Here is a 19609-nt window from a genome sequence, read left to right as displayed (position 1 = left end):
CTTTTATTGTGCCTATCGCAGCTCAGCATCTCCGCTATATGGTGAGTAGCAACTTTCCTTCACTCGAATTGTTACATTCCATCCTGGATTTTCCATTGTTTGATTTCTGCCCAATTATTACATGTTTAACTATTCTGCTCGTAGCGGTCAACAAATCGTGCGTAATTGTCGAGCAGTCTGCACTTGGCGCCGGTTTTTCGTGGGACAACTTATATTATTTCACTGCGATCAGCCACATAACGCTGCAATTAGCTAAAAGAGATTTTTTGCAGAATCACGAAAATTACAATTGTGTGAGAATTCTGCTCTGTATAAAAACTCTGTACTTCAGGGGGGAGGCAAGTGCCCCCTCTTGGCGCGCTCCATCTTCAGTCAGCTATGCTACTAATTTTTCATTTTTCATACCAAGCACAATAAACCGTGAATGAGTAACAATGAACGGTTCCTAAAAAAGAGCGATCGCCCGTGAACTAGTTCCCAAGGATTATTTATTTCAGTGCAGCTAGGGAAGAGAGAAGGTTGCAAGGTAAGGATTTGCTGTAGGACCTAAATGAACGCTTCTGACAGAATATGAGGAACAGATTTCGATTTGTGAAATTTCATGTAAATTCATCACATGCATGTTGTAATAGGACACACCTAATTAGTAACAGTTAGTCATTCTGAGTACTCTTGTGAATCGTTCTTTTATCCAATCTTAGTTTGTAGATAGTGAGAAGCATTTCAGATTAATTAAAATCACATTTCTAAAAAGAAATTTGCATAAATAAGTTCATGTTCAAAAGTTGGATAGCTGCGCTGATTGTACATCTGAATCAGCAATCGGAATTTAGAAAAAAAAAAAAAAAAAAAAATCGGACTGTTTTTAGACTTTTACTGAGAAATTCGATTGCACACAATTTCATCAGATAACTCCCAATTACATATAGATAAACAGATAACTTTCGAGGTTATCGCATCTAAGATCTCCATATCACTGACAATGGACTGGAAAAAAGTGTTCTGTAAAACTTGATTTTATAATGATGTTCTGTGTACAACATATGAGTGCGTGCATTCCAACATTAATTTTCTATAAATGACTATATTTTATGTAAGTATGAACTGGCTGTATAGTGTAAGATAAAGACCAGTAAATGAAAAAACCTTTTTCTGCGTTATGCAAGCTCTGGCGCTTCCTAACGAATGCTACGTATTCTTAAGGTGCTTTGCTACCACCCATGAATTATACTGCCTTAAACCGTACTTTGAACCTTAAACCTTACTCTTTAACCCTTAATTTACCGTTGCTTCCTGTCTGATCCACATAGTTATTATCACAGTCTTGACTTTGCCCAACTTTAACCTGCAGCAGCAACTAAAGCAGCAGTTGGCACCCCAGTGACATATCGAACTGTCAGAAACCGGTTACTTCATGGACAGCACCGACCCAGACGCCCTGCAGCGTGCATTCCACTGGCTCCAAACCATCGCCGGTTGTAACTTCATTGGTGTCAAGCGACTGTTTGTTGGAGGGCGGTGTGTATGTCTGTTTTGTTTTCTGATAAAAGCTGGTTCTGCCTCGGTGCTACTGATGGCCTTGCGTTGGTTAGGACGACCCCAGTTGAGGGCCTGCAGTCAACGTGTCTGCGTTCTAGACACACTGCACTCACACCCGGAGTTATGGTCTGCGGTGCAATTTCGAACCACAGCAGAGGCACTCTCGTGCTTATCCCCCGCACCCTGACTGCAAATCTGTATGTCGCTCTGGTGATCGACGTGTTGTACTGACAATCATGAACAGCATCGCAGTGGGCGTGCTCCAACAGGATAGCGCTCGCACACATACCGCTGGTGGAACACAACACGCTCGATCACCAGAAATTCCTCTAACTGGGCACGTATGGAACATCGCCGGACGACAGTTCCAGAACCAGCATAAACCGTCTCTGTGTTGACCGACTACGTACAACAGGCGTCGAACTCCATCCAAAAAACTAACAAGCAGCACCTGCACGACACAATGCTTGCACGTGTGCAACCTTGCATTCAACATTCTGGCGGCTACAGCGATTATTGATGTACCACCATTTCACATTTGCTATGGCATTTCTCGCATTTACTTATGAGCCTGCAACGTTATTCATTTAAATACTTTACCTAGACAAACATATTCCAGAAATTTCATTAGCCTACATCAATTATTTCTTGTTGCTGGGATTTATTTTCAATCTTGTTTACTTCGGTACTATGCTTATTACTGTAGTACAGCTTTCAACAAACAATAAACGGCATTTAAGAGAAATAAATAATTTGAAAAGCAGTCGTCCGAAAATATGAGCAGTGTATGTGTTATTAAATTGACTTATGAACTACAACAGCAAGAAAGCCTCACAATTTTAGCGATGCTGCTGCAGACATGGAAGTTGCAACCTGTAGTGAGAAACAGGGAGATTCACGCAGGATAAACAGTCATGCAGGGACCGACAGTTGCATAGATATGCCGAAAGACTCACTCTTGAAGCACCCTGCAGATTAAAACTGTGTGCCAGACCCACACTTTACCTACTAAACTCAGTAGAAGCTGAAACTTCCTGGCAGATTAAAACTATGTGCCCGACCGAGACTCGAACTCGGGACCTTTGCCTTCGCGGGCAAGTGCTCCACCAACTGAGCTACCCAACCACGACTAACCCCCCCTCCTCACAGCTTTACTTCTGCCAGTACTTGTGAGGAGCGGGCGCGAGTCGTGCTCGGGTAGCTCAGTTGGTAGAGCACTTGCCCGCGAAAGGCAAAGGTCCCGAGTTCGAGTCTCGGTCCGGCACGCAGTTTTAATCTGCCAGGAAGTTTCATATAAGCGCACACTCCGCTGCAGAGTGAAAATCTCATTCAGCAGAAGCTCTCCTGATAGCCAGAGAAATGCAAAGGTCCCGAGTGCGAGCCTCAGTCGACAAACAGTTCTAATTTGCCTAAAAGTTTCGTATCAACTCACACTCTGCTGCAGAGTAAAAACTTCAATTTTAGCCTCTCTCTTATTCGACTACACTATTGCCCAAAAACTACTGCAAACCTTAACAACCGTAAAGCACCTAGGAGTAACACTCTGGAGGTACCTAGGAAAGAACGACCACAGAAAACTAGTCCTAGTTAAAGTAGATGTCAGACTAAGAGCTATTCACTGGGATAATCAAAAGGAAATATTTATCCACGAAAGAAGATGATTTCAAAATACTTCTTCAGTCGATTCTACGGTATTAACTTTTTGTCTGGGCCACTTACGTGGTAGGATTATTAGATTAGATAAGAAGATTTGAGTATGAGTGGTGTGTTCCGTCATTGGATCTTTCAGTCAATGTGAGACTGTTGCGGGAATGCTCATTAAATTCCAATGGCGGACGCTGCAAGGCGGGCTTTTTACATCAGGGAGATGTCTACCGTTCCAGAGCTTTCGCTGAGGCTACACATCACTTTTTCCCACATACATATCATGAAATGATCACGACGGGAATATCAATATGGAGTACCATCAACAATCGTTCTTCCGACGCTAGCTTCGCGAATGGAACAGGAAAGGCAGTAATTGACAGTATCACTCTAAAAGTCTAGTTGTATCCATCAAACTTGACGGGTTTCTTCACGAGACAAAGAAGTCACTAGGTATCGCATAATGAGAAGAAACAATAATTTGCGACGCACTCTGCAGATATAGTGGAGGAGACTGAACTATTGGCTGTCTGGTATTGTTGTTGTTGTGGTCTTCAGTCCTGAGACTGGTTTGATGCAGCTCTCCATGCTACTCTATCTTCTGCAAGCCTCTTCATCTCCCAGTACGTAGTGCAGCCTACATCTTTCTGAATCTGCTTTTAGCTCTTAGTAATTTAACGGTGTGCAGGGAGCCTCTAAGAAAATCGAAAAGGAGAACGATGGTCCATAGATAAATCAGAGTCACTTCATAAATTCACAAAAGTTTTACTTCCAAGAACCTTTCAGCCATAACCCAAAGCTGACGCTGCCGTCTTTAGTACGTTTATGAACTATATAGCGTTCTTTTGGTGCCAACTACGGCTTTACACATTCTTGAAAAACCTGTGTATGTCTTAAAAGGCTAACAGATTTGTAATCATAACTGAAGATAAAGATCTGTACATGCAGCATTTCAGTAAGTTGTTAAATCTTGACATATTCTAACTTTGCATTTGGAAATAAATGTACCGGACTATGTAAGTAGGCTGTTTAGGTTTTTATATTGGTAACGCCACGTAGCGCTCGGTATGAAAATCACTGGCTGTGCTGTGTGCAGTCTGTGGCTGGTTTCCATTGTTGTTTGCTATTGTAGTTTTGGGAAGCTGGATGTGAAAAGTGTATAGCGTTGCGCAGTTGGAGGTGAGCCGCCAGCAGTGGTGGATGTGGGGAGTGAGATGGCGGAGTTTTGAGAGTGGATGATCTGGACGTGTGTCCATCAGAGACAGTAAATTTGTAAGACTGGATGTCATGAACTGATATATATATATATATATATATATATATATATATATATATATATATATATATATATATAATGACTTTTGAACACTGTTAAGGTAAATACATTGTTTGTTCTTTATCATTATCTTTCATTTGCTAACTATGCCTATCAGTGGTTAGTGACGTCAGTAGTTAGAATCTTTTATTCAGCTGGCAGTATTGGCGCTGGCTGTATTGCAGTAGTTTGAGTAACGAAGATTTTTGTGAGGTAAGTGATTCATGAAAGGTACAGGTTATTGTTAGTCAGGGCCATTCTTTTGTAGGGATTATTAAAAGTCAGATTGCGTTGCGCTAAAAATATTGTGTGTCAGTTTAGTGTTGATCAGAATAAGTAAAGAGAGTAATGTCTGAGTACGTTCAGTTTTGCTCAGCTGTTTGAAAAGCAAATAATGTAAGAGGTTTTTCAGCACAGCCATTCATAAATTTTTCTAAGGGGACGTTTCAGTTGTTAAATCTTGACATATTCTAACTTTGCATTTGGAAATAGATATACCTGATGTAACTGCATGAGGTGGGTTATCTTTGTTAGTCTAAAATTCCACAGATAACATTTAAAGTTAATGTGTTGTGAAGCCAGAGAACAACTGTATCGCGAATCAGTAAGGAGATTGTTACGCACCAGTTGTCTGAAATGTCTGATTTATCTAACACAACATGTTTCGGAACAACATAACCCCATTATCAAGTTCTATAAAGCAAGTGAACACTAATCATTACTTCGCATTACTACCTAGTAATGCCTCTTGGACACTTCTATCTTCTCATTTAACACGTTGTCATATTCCTCCCTTAACGCGGAAGATGTCTGTCTTCTCCAAATATGGCAGCAACCAACCTTTACGTTGGGTGCTTCATACAATATGGATGTTCTACAATCCTTTAACAAGAACTAGCGAAGCTTGGTCATCTGTTGTCAACTTGCGTGACGGCTGTGTTAGCAACACACGATCGTAGACTTGGCCATGTGATGTACAGCTTCACTGCTGTCGCAAGTTAAACGTTATACACACCAAATGAAAGCTAGTAAATCACAGTTAGTTTGGTGTATTAACGTTTGGTGCATATCTGAATGCAAATATAGCGGAAATTATCTGTTTATTCGGAATATTCCTGCTTTAAATATCTTTTCATGCTGGATACATGAGCGGTACACAATTTCTTGATTCCAGGGGTTTCATTGTTAAGAACAGCGAGGCAAACCATTAGGCAAGAGTCAAGTGAAGTCGCAGCCTTGGGCAGTAGTAGTTGTGGAGTAGCGGAGAGATGGTGGTGTGTCATGGCGGAATGAGTAGTTTGGATAGCAGATGTGCCACACAGAGATTTCTGTTTGAGATGCTACATGATGTGTAACTAAGGAAGAAGGACGATATTTAAGATGATTGTATAAAGAGACAGCACTTCAGAAAATGTAACTTTTTTGAGTTTGTTGTCAGCAATCGTTTGTTTAGTAATTATTGCTATGTAAGGATTTCTTTGCGTCCAATAATATCTATGTTCTATTAATGAGGGAGAACTATTCGTCATGTTTTCAGTATTCTATTTCGCCCTCCCCCATTTGGATTAATTAAATAATATTGTATTAGGAGCCCAAGAAAATAAATTTTTTTAACAGAAATATTTTGTAGAAGCGGACATTTTCGACTTTGACAATGCGGAGACAGAAGGTGCTGATCGTTCCTATTACTTGGAATTCGCTCTTGTGTCGACAAAATAATTTCAAAGTACCTCCTTTTATAATTTATAGGTATTTTACAAAGCATATCCCTACAGTTCAAAGAAACACGTTTGGTAAAATTTGCATTGTCACGTCTTGGCTTCTGCGTGCACAATAATTATTTGTTTTGAAAAGAGAATCAGAAAGTAACTCCGAGAATGAAATTTTTCCTCTGCAGTGGAGTGTGCGCTGATATGAAACTTCCTGGCAGATTAAAACTGTGTGCCTGACCAAGACTCGAACTCAGACCTTTGCCATTGGCGGGCAAGCGCTTTATCAGCTGAGATACCCAACCAAGTGCTTGGGTGGCTCATTTGGTAGAGCATTTGCCTGCGAAAGGCAAAGGTCCCGAGTTCGAGCTTCGGTCCGGCGCACAGTTTTAACTGCCAGTAAGTTTCAAAAAGTAATTTGCTAAAACATCAGCTTCAAAGAAAAAATGATAAGAATTTATTTCAGATCATCTTTTACAGTGCAGCTAGGGAAGAGTCAAGTTATTCGTTGCAAGTTAAGGATTTACTGTAGGACCTAAATGAACGTTTCTGACAGAATATGAGGAACAGACTTCGATTACTGAAATTTCAGGCCGGCCGAAGTGGCCGAGCGGTTCTAGGCGCTACAGTCTGGCACCGCGCGACCGCTACGGTCGCAGGTTCGAATCCTGCCTCGGGCATGGATGTGTGTGATGTCCTTAGTTAGGTTTAAGTAGTTCTAAGTTCTAGGCGACTGATGATCTCAGCATTTAAGTCCCATAGTGCTCAGAGCCATTTGAACCATTTGAAATATCACGTAAAATCATAAGACGCATGTTGTAATAGGACACATCTAATTAGGAACTGTTAGGTATTCTGAGTACTCTTGTGAATGGTTCTTTTATCCAATCTTATTTTGTAGATAGTGAGGTGCATTTCAGATTAATTAAAATCATATTTGTAAAATGAAATTTGCATAAATAAGTACATGTTCAAAAGTAGGATAGCTGCACTGATTATAGATCTGAATCTGTAATCGGAGTTTAAAAAAAATCACACAGTTTTCAGATTTTTACTAAGAAATTCTATTGCACACAATTGCAGCATATAACTCCCAACTACATACAGATAAACAGATAACTTTCGAGGTATTCGCATCCAAGATCTACATATCACTGACAATGGACTGGGCAAAAGCGTTCTTTAACATCTGATTTTACAATGACGTTCTGTGTACAGCTTGTTTGAGCGTGCAGACAAACAAACATTCTAACACTAATTTTCTGTCAATGACTACATTTTATGTAAGTATGAACTGGCTGTATAGCGTAAGCTAAAGGTCAGTAAATTCAATTAAAAATATTTTTTTGTGTTATGCAAGCTTTGATGCTTCCTAATGAATGCTGCTTATTCTTAACGTGCTTTGCTACCATCCGCGAATCAATATGCCTTAAACCTTAATTTGAACCTTAAACTTTACTCTTTAAACCTTAGTTTCAAGTTTCTTCGTATCTAACCTACATAGTATCACAGTCTTGACATTTTATTTCATAAACACCTTCTTTCCCCATCCACTTCAGAGATATTATTGTGAAAAGGAGCCACAAACCATCTCAGTGGATGTAAAAGTTGCAGCATAGGTGCAAGTTTGTCTGTTGGATTTGCTATGATTTGACTCAAACATTCAAAGAATTTACTTTCAACAGGTTCATCATTGGTGGCTGTGATATACACCTAACAAGATAGTACAATGTGTGGTAGGTAAGGACAGTTGACTTCAGCTCATAAACTTAGCATTGCAGGAGCGTTATGTGCCACCATGAGACCTACAAGGAAGAGTTATAAGTGACAATGTATGTTTCCTACTTGATTGCTGTCTGAGACTAGGACTAATGGCATATTGACTTTAAGTTATATAATACTGAGGGGCCATATTGATAGATTTGCCTTATATCTCGTGTCCGAGGGGGAGTGGTCAATGTTCAGGGATGTGAAAGAGACGATCATTCGAAACAAAGAAGTCTAGTAAAGATGGGCTCTAAAATGCTTACTTTAAGAGCTATAAGCACTTTTTCTCCTTTGGTACTGTGAAACAAATCTCTTTTACTTTAGGCTCTTTGCTTACCATGTTTTGGGAGGAGGTAGTATGACCCAAAAAACTCAAATAAACCTGGGTTCGAAAATCGAAAACGCACGCTTTAAGAGCTATGAATCCTTGTTCAGCAGAAGAGATGCGTGTCACAGTAGCGAAGACGAACAAGTGCTTACAGCTCTTAAGGCATGCACTTTGGAGCCTATGTTTATTGGACCTTTTTTTTCTTGTTTTGGGCCACACCACCGTCTCTTAAAATACGGAAAGCGAAGATCTTGCAGTAGAAGAGATTTATTTCACAGCCTTTAAAATGAAGAAGTTTTTATAGCGCTAAAGTATGCATTTTAGAGGACATGTTTACTAGACATTTTTGCTTCGAATGATTGTTCCTGTACTGTCCCTGAATACTGACCATTCCTCCTGGGTCGCATGTAGTCAGTTCCACAAGACAGTGTACACCGTTATCTGTATGAAATAAAAGACACTACTATAAATATATGTTTACATAAAAATACATAGTTAGTCCAGTCGACGCCATTATCGATTGTAGCTTGGCACGTTAGCCCTCTCTCTAGTAAATCATCCACGTTTCCAACCTCTAAATATTATCTGACCCACTTTGTAACGAATGTCTTTCACTTTCTAAGAATTTTAGCAGCAGCTCCATATGAAATCTTTGATCCCGTGATTTTTTACAAGGAACACTGCCTCGTGACGCTTCAGATATTTTGCACTCATTTTAAACTGCTACCGACAAAACAAAACATTATACTCTCATACTGTTTTTCTATACACGGTGGAAAAGTGCATTGTGTACAGATTCGAAACCACTACCAGAGGCGTCGTTGCGGACGTTACATTTGAAATTATGATGTGTGTGTTAGTAAGCATGGTAATGCGAACCAAAGATTTGTGTTTCCTTGTTTTATAGAACTTTAAAATGGCATAATGTAGTCCCAAAACATGTTGTGTTTAATAGATCATACATTTTTGGCAACTGGTGCATAATAATCTCCTTACTGATTAGCCTTCAAACATGTCATACCGAGCGAGGTGGCGCAGTGGTTAGACACTGGACTCGCATTCAGGAGGACGACGGCTCAATCCCGCGTCCGGTCATCCTGATTTAGGCTTTCCGTGATTTCCCAAAATCGCCCCAGGCAAATGCCGGGATGGTTCCTTTCAAAGGGCACGGCCGACTTCCTTCCCCGTCCTTCCCTAATCCGATGAGACCGATGACTTCGCTGTCAGGTCTACTTCCCCAAAACAACCCAACTCAAGCATGTTATAGGTTAGGTTAGGTTAGTGGTGTTTAACGTCCCGTCGACAACGAGGTCATTAGAGACGGAGCGCAAGCTCGGGTTAGGGAAGGATGGGGAAGGAAATCGGCCGTGCCCTTTCAAAGGAACCATCCCGGCATTTGCCTGAAACGATTTAGGGAAATCACGGAAAACCTAAATCAGGATGGCTGGAGACGGGATTGAACCGTCGTCCTCCCGAATGCGAGTCCAGTGTGCTAACCACTGCGCCACCTCGCTCGGTAAGCATGTCATATTAGACCATAAAATAGAGCATGCTAAGTAAACAAATAAGGGTGTAACGTCTGAAGTGCAATATTTTTGGATGTGGTACCTTAATATGTTCATAAATCATTGTGTTAGTTGCTTTTTCTCTGTGTCAGACAGACTTCCCAGAAACAAGTCACAAACTTTACGACCTGATGTTTTCTGAATGGTCGTAGCTGTACCAGGTTGACTACGCCTGTCAGTATAGACAAATAGTTGTGCATCCACGCATCCACACTTCAACACCTCACCTACTGCCCAGGGCAGAATAAGCATTAATGGCGTGCTCTTGCCACAAGTAGTTGGAGGTACTAGCAAACCTAAAAACATACGACTGGTAATAACGATAAATATTAGTCTGCGAATTACGTAAATACAGATGTAATGCTGTTCAGTAAACCGTCCTCGGTCACCAGTAGAAATATCTGCCCTTATACCCGTTTACCCTGTAAATGGGAGATAACCTAAGGAGGAGGGCGGTAAATAAATGACCTAACGCGCCAGGTCAGGTGAATGAAGTTCAAGAGCCCCTGGGCTGCTGCCGTGCGGGTGTCGGCAGCAGCGGGCTCGTGGGACAGGAGAACCTTGCCCCGCTGCTTCCGGCGCCTGCGACCTGGGAACTGGGCTGCGCCTTTGTGCCGCGCGCCGCCGGCCGTGTTGCTACTCTCACAGCAGCTGCCGCGAACCACACAATTAGCGGACGCGCGCCTGCGCCCGCGGCATGAATGGAAGTTTAACGCCTCGTGCATCATAACTCGGCAGCAAATGCTTCTGCCGGCGAGACAGAAAGCTTAGCGCGCCGCACTAGGCTTGCTCCCCCACTCGCACGCTTGGGGCTGTCTTCACCGTGACCGTGCATCACTGGGAAATATCCCGTTACCAGTGCTGATAATTGTTTTCCAGCATTCCGTGAATATCTAATATCAAAATTAAATTGCTCATATGTCCACGTGTCTTTCACCACTAGCCACTAAAACTATCTATTTTATTCATCGCTCACGATTTATTTTATTCGTTGCTCACGATCATTCTGTGCAATCACATTTACTGTTTTCTTCTATGTTGTATACAATAATTTGTGTAATCAGTTGCTGGTCAAGCGTCTAACATCGGTGCAACCTTGGTTAAGCATTGAAACATCGGTGCAACCTTATGTATTCTTTTATTGCATAGATTTGTAACTAGTTCAACACAACTCGCTTTAAATTTGTTATCAACACATGAAAAGCACTACGCAGTTCACTTATTTTTAGTTCTTTTATACAGGGTGATTCGGATGCCCCTAACTATGTCGTTTTATACAAACCCGCAGCGTTATATTTGTCGTCCAGAAACATCGCACGAGAATTTCATATTCTTTCGCTCGCTGCACGCAAACTATTAGTCCTGTAAGTAGGCTGAAGGTTTTTATATTGGTAACGCCACGTAGCGCTCTGTAAATCACTGGCTGTGCTGTGTGCAGTCTGTGGCTGGTTTGCATTGTTGTTGGCTATTGTAGTGTTGGGCAGTTGGCTGTAACAGCGCGTAGCGTTGCGCAGTTGGAGGTGAGCCGCCAGCAGTGGTGGATGTGGGGAAGTGAGATGGCGGATTTTTGAGAGTGGATGATCTGGACGTGTGTCCATCAGAAACAGTACATTTGAAAGAATGGATGTCATGAACTGCTATATATATTATGACTTTTGAACACTATTAAGGTAAATACATTGTTTGTTCTCTATCAAAATCTTTCATTTGCTAACTATGCCTATCAGTAGTTAGTGCCTTCAGTTGTTTGAATCTTTTATTTAGCTGGCAGTAGTGGCGCTCACTGTATTGCAGTAATTCGAGTAACGAAGATTTTTGTGAGGTAAGTGATTTGTGAAAGGTATAGGTTAATGTTAGTCAGGGCCATTCTTTTGTAGGGATTATTAAAAGTCAGATTGCGTTGCGCTAAAAATATTGTGTGTCAGTTTAAGCACAGTCATGTACAATTTTTCTAAGGGGACGTTTCAGTCCTACACAAAATTAAATAAGGCCTTTTTGTAGAGAATGTGATGTAGCTAAATTTTGGAGTGTGATTCGGTGCAGTGCAGTTCACTTATTTTTAGTTCTTTTATACAGGGTGATTCGGATGCCCCTAACTATGTCGTTTTATGCAACCCGCAACGTTATATCTGTCGTGCAGAAACAACGCACGAGAATTTCATATTCTTTCGCTCGCTACGAACAAACTATTAGTCCTACAGAAAAATAAATAAGGCCTTTTTGTAGAAAATGTGATGTAGCTAAATTCTGGAATGTGATTCGGTGGAGGGCACGGTTTTCTAGTTTTTCGAGAAAAACGTACTAAAGTGGCTTTCAGACGCACCTCCACACTCATCCCTCAAGCACTCCGTCCTCAGGCCACAAGTGGCCCATCGGGACCATCCGACCGCCGTGTCATCCTCAGGTGAGGATGCGGATAGGAGGCGCGTGTGGTCAGCACACCGCTCTCCCGGTCGTTACGATGGTATTCTTGACCGAAGCCGCTACTATTCGGTCGAGTAGCTCCTCAGTTGGTATCAGGAGGCTGAGTGCGTCCCCAATAATGGCAACAGCGCATGGCGGCGGGGATGGTCACCCATCCAAGTGCCGACCACGCCCGACAGCGCTTAAGTTCTGTGATCTCACGGGAACCGGTGTATTCACTGCGGCAAGGCCGTGGCTACACCCATCCCTCAGCAGTCAGTATTTCTAGCACGTTGTTCGTGGCACTCTCCCCCTACCAACGTACAAAAATTTTCGACAACACGAACTGTTTCCGAGATTCCATCTTTTTTTGGTCTCTGTTGATTGGACTACTACACAACCAGCATAGTCGGCTGTTTCGTGAACATTATCAATTTAAACGCGCCCGTCGAAGTAATGAAAGAAAATCGTCTTTTGCAAACGTTACGGTAAAACTGACTTAAAAATTACAAGTGCAGTATTTTCGTAGTCAGAATGCCTGACAAATACAGTGATGTAGTTGTTTCTCTTATGTGTTAAAATTCGCAAAACTGTTCGGTAAAATTTACACAAACGACAATTTTACAATTTGCAAGTGCTCTGCTAGGCTTGTGGCGTAATAAAGACAGTCACTGAAGATCGAGAAAGATCGAATGTGGGGAATAATTCGTCCAGTTGCAAATTTTTGCACAGTGGTAGGAGGAAGTGTTATGAACAACACACTAGAAATCCTGACCTGTGGGAGCTGAGTGTGGGAGTGGGAACGTATGTGAAGGTCACTTTTGTACGTTTTTCTTAAATAAGTCGAAAACTATGGCCTCTAGCGAAAATGTATCCCATTAACAAATTTAACTACATTAAATTTCCTGGAAAAAGGCACATTTAATTTTTTTGTATTGCTAATTGTTTGCTCGTAGCGAGCGAGACAACATGAAAATCTCGCATGTGGTTTTGTAGGTCAGGCATAACGTTGTGTGTTACATGAAACGACAGTGGGAGTGGCGGCTGAATCATCCGGTAAGTTCAAAGACAACACGTTGTTTGTCGAAACTGCTTTTATTCTAGAGTCACGATCATTTGTACGATCACAGGAACTATCTACTTCAGTTTCACTACAAGATAAATTACTTCGAACGGCAACAAACGCGCCGCCGCCAATTGTAGGTAATGTATAGTTTCTGAACACCGTTAGATCCTTTTAAAAAATTTCCACTGAAATTATCGCCGGCTTTAGTCATATAACCACTTGATCTTCACTGCATTCTACACTACTGGACATTAAAACTGCTACACCAAGAAGAAATGCAGATGATAAATATATTATACTAGAAATGACATGTGATCACATTTTCACGCAATTTGGGTGCATAGATCATGAGAAATCAGTACCCATAACAACCACATCTGGCCGTGATAACGGCCTTGATACGCCTGGGCATTGACTCAAACAGAGATTGGATGGCGTGTACAGGTACAGCTGCCCATGCAGCTTCAACACGATAGCACAGTTCATCAAGAGTAGTGACTGGCGTATTGTGACGAGCCACATGCTCGGCCACCATTGACCTGACGTTTTCAATTGGTGAGAGATCTGGAGAATGTGCTGGCCATGGCAGCAGACGAACATTTCCAGAAAGGCCCGTACAGGACCTGCAACATGCGGTCGTGCATTATCCTCCTGAAACGTAGGGTTTCGTAGGGATCGAATGAAGGTTAGAGCCACGGGTGGTAACAAATCTGAAATGTAACGTCCACTGTTCAAAGTGCCGTCAATGCGAACAAGAGGTGACCGAGACGTGTAACCAATGGCACCCTATACCATCATGCCGGGTGATACGTCAGTATGGCGATGACGAATACACGCTTCCAATGTGCGTTCACCGCGATGTCGCCAAACACGGATACGACCATCATGATGCTGTAATCAGAACCTGGATTCATCCGAAAAAATGACGTTTTGCCATTCGTGCATGCAGGTTCGTCGTTGAGTACACCATCGCTGGCGCTCCTGTCTGTGATGCAGCGTCAAGGGTAACCGCAGCCATGGTCTCCGAGCTGCTAGTCCATGCTGCCGCAAACGTCGTCGAACTGTTCGTGCAGATGGTTGTTGTCTTGCAAACGTCCCCATCTGTTGAGTCAGGGATCGAGACGTGACTGCACGATCCGTTACAGCAACGCGGATAAGATACCTGTCATCTCGACTGCTAGTGATACGAGGCTGTTGGGATCCAGCACGGCGTTCCGTATTACCCTCCTGAACCCACCGATTACATATTGTGCTAACAGTCATTGGATCTCGACCAACGCGAGCAGCAATGTCGCGATGCGATAAACCGCAATCGTGATAGGCTACAATCCGACCTTTATCAAAGTCGGAAACGTGATGGTACGCATATGTCCTCCTTACACGGGGCATCACAACAACGTTTCACCAGGCAACGCCGGTCAACTGCTGTTTGTGTATGAGAAATCGGTTGGAAACTTTCCTCATATCAGCACGTTGCAGGTGTCGCCACCGACGCCAACCTTTTGTGAATGCTCTGAAAAGCTAGTCATCTGCATATCACAGCATCTTCTTCCTGCCGGTTAAATTTCGCATCTGTTGCACGTCATCTTTGTGGTGTAGCAATTTTAATGGCCAGTAGTGTAATACCTGTTGAAGCTCTGTTTCTTTCTCAAACCAGCTAGAACATTTTACAACTAAAATATTGCTTGTTTCTGTTTCTACCCGCTCTCTGTGTTTGTCTGCGCCCTTTGTGAATGAAGCCGTTTCCGCACTTTCCCGACACCATTGGACCTAAGAAAACCACCCAGTCCGTTCCAAAAAGTCCCCACAACTTGCGAACGCGCCTCGTCCGTGTAGTGGACACTTGACTTATAACAACCCATGTTGAGAAACCACTCCAGTTGCTGAGTACAGATTTATTTAATCCGTTACCGGGTTGCACCTTGATATTAGGCCATTTTCAAGTCGTTCTGAAAACGGTCATAAATGTGGTAGATACAAAAGAAATAAGTTTTCCATCTGCATAAGTTCAGACACAGTATGGAACTTCCATTATACTGTAGAGAAGCAACGTCCACATGATAAAAATACTGGTCAGACAGATTTAAATGCTACGTGCCTAATGATATCGTTAGGAATGTGGGCGTCTCAAGACTGTACAAGGTGGTCCATTGATCGTGACCGGGCCAAATATCTCACGAAATAAGCATCAAACGAAACTTGTATAGCTTGAAGGGACAAACCAGATGGTACTATGGTTGGCCTGCTAGATGGCGCTGCCATAGGTCAAACGGATATCAACTGCGTTTTTAAAAATAGGAACCCCCATTTTTATTACATATTCGTGTAGTACGTAAAGAAATATGAATGATGTCCTTAGGTTAGCTAGGTTTAAGTAGTTCTAAGTCTAGGAGACTGATGACCTCAGATGTTAAGTTCCTTAGTGCTTAGAGCCATTTGAACCACTTTGAGTGATACCCTTATGTAGCAGATGCAAATGGTTTTTAGGAATACTTATGAGTGTTAATTTTTCGTATTTATTCATGAGGACGTTATATATGTCTCGTAAGAAAATGTGCAGAAATTTATAAAATAGTAATTTCATTGTCTTTCCTACTTTTCTGTTCACAATACAAACATTGTAATTTTTTTCAGTCAGCAATACAGGAAAGGACAAAGCAGTAATTCGTGCCTGATGATGAAAGGGAAATTTTTTGAGGTAAACGACTATTTATAGCTATGTTGTAAACTATTCCCGCCCGTTTCGAAAAAACTTTGAGCTCGGCAGAAAACACCCTTTGGTCCCTGTACTGTGCATAAAAAAATGAAAGAAAACGGGAGACCACAAAGAGTGATCAACGAAATACAACAGTGCAATGAGGACTAGTAGACAGGCAGAATTTGTCGATCGAACTATGAAACAGACCACAGGGATCCCCGGGGCGGAAGAAAGTAGGGGGGGGGGGAGGGGGGAGGGAGGGAAGTACTGTTTTTCCGCCTCCACCCTCACACGTCGTAGGCATTCTTCTGAGCTCTCTACTTTGTCTGCAGCGCTGTGTTGAAGGTATCTAGGGTTAAGCGAGTCCACAGCGGCCTGTGTCGTGTGGTTACGGGACCGTGTGTTGCGGCTGGCGGAAGCGGCCCTGTCCGCTACGTAAGTACGTGTCCGGAGGCCGGCGGTAATTGCTACCTTGGCGGGCGAGGCTCGGAATTAGCGCCGGTGGAGTGCAGCCCGCGGCCTGTTGTGGCACGTGATGGCCTGCGAAGGAACACGTCTCGCAGGTGGCTGTTGAGGTTGGACTGCTGATGGTGCACGTGGTATTCGGGGCTCCATATGGGGCCGCGAGAGACTGCACAGCTGACCATCTTTACAGAGGCCCGTCTGTACATACCTGCCTCTGTACAGATTCCCGTCAACAGACTCGTACGGTGCGGGCAGTACGTCATGTTCCTTGCACACACGGCTCGCTTTGCTTCCTTCAGGCGAACAGCGAAGTTGTTGTTGTTGTGGTCTTCAGTCCTGAGACTGGTTTGATGCAGCTCTCCATGCTACTCTATCCTGTGCAAGCTTCTTCATCTCCCAGTACCTACTGCAACCTACATCCTTCTGAATCTGCTTAGTGTATTCATCTCTTGGTCTCCCTCTACGATTTTTACCCTCCACGCTGCCCTCCAATGCTAAATTTGTGATCCCTTGATGCCTCAAAACATATCCTACCAACCGATCCCTTCTTCTAGTCAAGCTGCGCCACAAAATTCTCTTCTCCCCAATCCTATTCAATACCTCCTCATTAATTACGTGATCTACCCACCTTATCTTCAGCATTCTTCTGTAGCACCACATTTCGAAAGCTTCTATTCTCTTCTTGTCCAAACTGGTTATCGTCCATGTTTCACTTCCATACATGGCTACACTCCATACAAATACTTTCAGAAACGACTTCCTGACACTTAAATCTATACTTGATGTTAACAAATTTCTCTTCTTCAGAAACGATTTCCTTGCCATTGCCACTCTACATTTTATATCCTCTCTACTTCGACCATCATCAGTTATTTTACTCCCTAAATAGCAAAACTCCTTTACTACTTTAAGTGTCTCATTTCCTAATCTAATCCCCTCAGCATCACCCGATTTAATTTGACTACATTCCATTATCCTCGTTTTGCTTTTGTTGATGTTCATCTTATATCCTCCTTTCAAGACACTGTCCATTCCGTTCAACTGCTCTTCCAAGTCCTTTGCTGTCTCTGACAGAATTACAATGTCATCGGCGAACCTCAAAGTTTTTATTTCTTCTCCATGGATTTTAATACCTACTCCGAATTTTTCTTTTGTTTCCTTTACTGCTTGCTCAATATACAGATTGAATAACATTCGGGAGAGGCTACAACCCTGTCTCCTTTCCCAACCACTGCTTCCCATTCATGCCCCTCGACTCTTATAGCTGCCATCTGGTTTCTGTACAAATTGTAAATAGCCTTTCGCTCCCTGTGTTTTACCCCTGCCACCTTCAGAATTTGAAAGAGAGAATTCCAGTTAACGTTGTCAAAAGCTTTCTCTAAGTCTACAAATGCTAGAAACGTAGGTTTGCCTTTTCTTAATCTTTCTTCTAAGATAAGTCGTAAGGTTAGTATTGCCTCACGTGTTCCAACATTTCTACGGAATCCTAACTGATCTTCCCCGAGGTCCGCTTCTACCAGTTTTTCCATTCGTCTGTAAAGAATTCGTGTTAGTATTTTGCAGCTGTGACTTATTAAACAGCGAAGTACGTGTTGGCAATAATTAAACTTCCGCTAATTGAGAGCCGGCCGCGGTGGTCTAGCGGTTCTAGGCGCGCAGTCCGGAACCGCGCGACTGCTACGGTCGCAGGTTCGAATCCTGCCTCGGGCATGGATGTGTGTGATGTCCTTAGGTTAGTTAGGTTTAAGTAGTTCTAAGTTCAAGGGGACTGATGACCACAGATGTTAAGTCCCATAGTGCTCAGAGCCATTTGAACCATTTGAACCGCTAATTGAGAGGTTCCCCATGAAAAACGAGTGACCTTAGGACAATGAAAATTTGTGTAAGCATTCGTGAGAACATGTGGAATATATATAATGAATAAAATATTAAAATAAACACATTTGACATTCCACATGAGGAGGTAACATTTGTTAACTGTATACCATATTTGCGTTCAAGGTTACAAAGATTGCTCATCGCATCCTGGAACCGCACTAGATTATTCTTAGCACTTTTCGACTGGTGGACCACAGGAAGTTCTGCTGCCGTGACACACCTCGTACAGTGCTTGAAGACTGCCTATTGCGTCCAGTATTTTTAGCCACTGGAACAGTATTGTCTTCAATCATTTATGGCGCAATTGGGCCTCGGCCTCTCCAGGAGCAATTCCCAAATCTCCAGTTATTTCGAACTTTAGAATTGTGTTATTCGATCCCGTTGCGGAAAGAGGACCTCTCCGTATTCCTTTAAAGCGTCCATACTCAAGAAGAGCAGCATCACAGTTGCTGTCATTTTGATAAAACAGCTTTAAAGCCCTGCTCACCGTGACCAACCCCTTGTCGACTGTCTGCAACTGTAATGCACACAGGTGCTTGTTCCAACCCTACAGAGCCATACCAGCACCAGTACGTAAGAGCAAGTCATGACACTAACACTTCTAATTGGTTCAAATGGCTCTCACTACTATGGAACTTAACATCTGAGGTCATCAGTCCCCTAGAACTTAGAACTACTTAAACCCATCCAACCTAAGGGCATCACACACATCCATGCCCAAGGCAGGATTGGAACTTGCGACCGTAGCGGTTCCGCGGTTCCAGACTGAAGTGCCTAGAACCGCTCGGCCACTCCGGCCTACACACTAGCATTAACGCTCATTTTACACAGTCTGAACACCGTTTCTATAAAGCTCGGCAATCACACGGTAAAAAGTTTTCCGTCTATACTGGCTCAAGCAGCCAAAGTTTAATTGTAACTACCCTGTATTTTTGGGCTCGTAATCTATATTATTAAACGGTTAATCCGGGTCATGGTCTCCCTGTTCTAGTTGCTGGCCGCGTGTCCAACGACTGCCAGGAAAAAAAAAAAAAAAAAGATTCTCATTACCATGTACACTTACTGATCGAATTTTAAAATTTAAAATGTTGTTGAAAGGCTTTTAACCGATCGTCACGTTTCGTAGGTTTGAAACAGAATAGTTTTGTAGGACACAAGTTATAACTAAAAACATCAACTTTGCGAAGGCTTTACCTACCAATATGTAGTTTCCCGTCATTTTATTATAACAG

The 19609-nt window shown here is 42.6% G+C and overlaps 1 protein-coding gene and 1 non-coding gene across 3 annotated transcripts in view; one reads left to right on the top strand and one right to left on the bottom strand.

Moving 5' to 3' along the window:
• Positions 1-19609, bottom strand: part of LOC124619829 — a 1389509-nt gene that overhangs the window by 629853 nt on the left and 740047 nt on the right. The window lies entirely within an intron of this gene.
• On the top strand, positions 2731-2807 carry Trnas-cga. The gene has a single exon. It is a non-coding gene; the product is annotated as a tRNA-Ser (tRNA).

The sequence above is a fragment of the Schistocerca americana genome, chromosome 1 (assembly GCF_021461395.2).
Source record: "Schistocerca americana isolate TAMUIC-IGC-003095 chromosome 1, iqSchAmer2.1, whole genome shotgun sequence".
Taxonomy (NCBI): Eukaryota; Metazoa; Arthropoda; class Insecta; order Orthoptera; family Acrididae; genus Schistocerca; species Schistocerca americana.
The sequence above is the reverse complement of the archived record's forward strand: the minus strand, read 5'-3'. Positions and strand labels throughout refer to the sequence as shown.